Raw genomic sequence first — 2,826 nt, forward strand, 5'->3', positions numbered from 1 at the left:
TCCTACCCTCAGTCCGCCAAAACTTTACAAGCCTTGAATCACTCTAAATAAAGTCGATCTGCATCCTGATAGCTGGTCTTGATGTGATCATTCACAGTATGTATTCACAGGGCTTCCTAACCCCCTGTTCTTCATCTCTGCCCCTTCCCCCGAGAGACCATATTGGCCGACCCCAAACAAGACATCTCTATCACTTCCCACTGTATTACAGGTTTTTCTATGGTTGTCATAAAACCACAACCAAAAGCTACTTATGGAAGGAAGAGTTTGTCTTGGCTTATCATTCCAGAGGGATAAGAATTTATCATGTTGGGGAAGGCGTGGCACAAGCAGTAGATCTGGGATCTAGAGTAGGAAGCCGAGAACCCACATCCTCAACCACAAACACGCTGAAGGGAATAGATTGGAAGTACCTACAAGACTGAAGGCCCAACCCTAGTGATATACCTCATCTAGCAAGACTGCCCCACCCAAATCTGTGCAAATGGTGCCACCGGCTGGAGAGCAAGTGTTCAAATGCCTAAGACTAACAAGGGGCGACTTCTCATTCAAACCAATACACCCACCTCTTCCCAAAGCTCAGGGAACATCTGGGAAGTGGAGATGGGAAGGTTCTAAGAGCCAGACGTTGGAGAGGAGTGTTGTAAAACAAAACCCTCTCTCTTAGGAGTGACAGCTAATGTTGTCTAGAGAAAGGGCCTTTTTTTCAAAAAAATTTTTTTCTATTCTTCTCTCATATATTATATCCTGACCACAGTTTCCCCTATCTCTCCTACCCCAAGTATCTCTCTCCCGCTTCTCCTTCCCCTCAGATCCACTTGCCCACTCTGCTTCCCGTCAGAAAAGAGCAGAGGCGTAAACCAAACATGGCGTAACAAGCCACAATGAGACCAGGCACGAATCACCACATGGCCACAGTGAGACCAGGCACGCATCATCACATCAAGGCTGGAGGAGGCAACCCAGTCAGAAGAAAAGGGTCCCACAAGCAGGCAAAGGAGTCGGGGACAGTCCCTGTTCCTATTGTTAGGATTCCCATAAGACCACCAAGCTACTCAGTCATGACATAGTCAGAGGACCCAGGTTGGACCCGTACAGGCTCCCCCATCTCTGCAGGACCCCATGAGTTCCAGTCACTTGGTTCTGTGGGCCATGTGTTCATGGTGTGACCCTGACCCCTCTGATTCCTCACATCCTGAGGAAGGGGGTTCTCTTTTTCTTTTCTTCAGCTCTCTCTCTCTTCTTTCCTTCTCTTTCTTTTCTCTCTTCTCTTTCTTTCTCTTTTTCTCTCTCTTTCTTTCTTTCTTTCTTTCTTCATTCCTTTTTCTTTCTATCTCTTTTGTTCTTTCTGTCCTTCCTTCCTTCCTTCCTTCCTTCCTTCCTTCCTTCCTTCCTTCCTTCCTTTCTTTCTTTCTTCCTTCCTTCCTTCCTTTCTTTCTTTCTTTCTTTCTTTCTTTCTTTCTTTCTTTCTTTCTTCCTTTCTTTCTCAGCCACTGACAAGTTGCCAATGTCCCATCCCTTAAGTGCCCTTCCACCCATGCTCATACAGACAGCCTCTTTGCACTCAGTTGGTCACACACACAAAACACATGGGAGTAAGAAAGGATTTGTTGGTGACTAAAGTGATGGTTCAGTGGTCAAGAGCACTGGCTGCTCTTCCAGAGGACCCATGATGGCACCACTTAGCTGTCTGTAGCTCTAGTTCTAGGGGACCTGACACCCTCACAACAGTGGACCTTGGATAAAGTTTTTTTTTTTCCCAAAGAGAACGGGCTTGTTGGGAGGAGAATAAGAGGGTAATGGTAAGGGACAATTAATAAAATTCATTATATGCACATACTGATCTGTCAATGAATTAAGAATTACACTAAGGAAAAAAACCACACACACACACACACACACACACAGACACACACACTCACACACACACACACACTCACACACACACACACAGACACACACACAGACACACAGCAAAAAAGGCAGAGAGTGAAGAGTCAGCCTGCAGACGGAGAAAGTAATATTTGGCATCTGTATATCAGACATGGAGTTAGCAGGAATGCAGAAATTAAATTCCAAATTAAATCAAAATTCTAAATTGTACAGTAAAGAAACAGACTAAGGAATCGAATAGGGAGTGCTCCAAGATTAAGTACAAATGACCTGTAAATATTTGAAGAAATATTTATCATTCTTGGCCGCCAGGGAAATGCAAAGTAAAACCATTTTGATAGTCTATCTTACCCTTGTCAGAATGCCTCTCATGACAAAAATGAAAATCAGCAGATGCTTGTGAGGATGTGGGGGTGGGGCCGATGCATTACACTCCGATGGCGGACAGGTAAGACACCAACCCACATCAACATTAATGTAACTGAAGAAACTGAAAACAGAACGACCTTATGATCCAGCGTACTGATAGAATAGAGGATTTCTTAGCTTGGATTACAGGATATGGTCTGAGTAATCCAACCATGGCTGCTTCACACCAGAGAGGCTGAGAATCCAGTAGCTGATCATAAGTCTGAGTGTCTCAATAGCTCCAGTCTGGTGCTGAAGGCCTAGAGTACTCCTGAAGAGGAAGAGCCACTGGAAATCTACATAGGCAGCCTGAAGGAACTGGGTTATGATACCAGCCAAGGAATGTAACCACAGCAGCAGCAACAGAGTGGACGGACTTGCATGCAAGAGTGAAGGCAAGCAGGCAAAAGTCTCCTTCTTACATCTTCTCTTGCTCGGGCTTCATCAGAAGATGCTGCCCACATTTACAGTTGTCATCCTACTTTCACAAACCTGGTCAAGAAATAACTCACAGAAGTGGCAGCA

Source organism: Mus musculus, chromosome 10 (assembly GCF_000001635.26).
Source record: "Mus musculus strain C57BL/6J chromosome 10, GRCm38.p6 C57BL/6J".
NCBI classification, from domain to species: domain Eukaryota; kingdom Metazoa; phylum Chordata; class Mammalia; order Rodentia; family Muridae; genus Mus; species Mus musculus.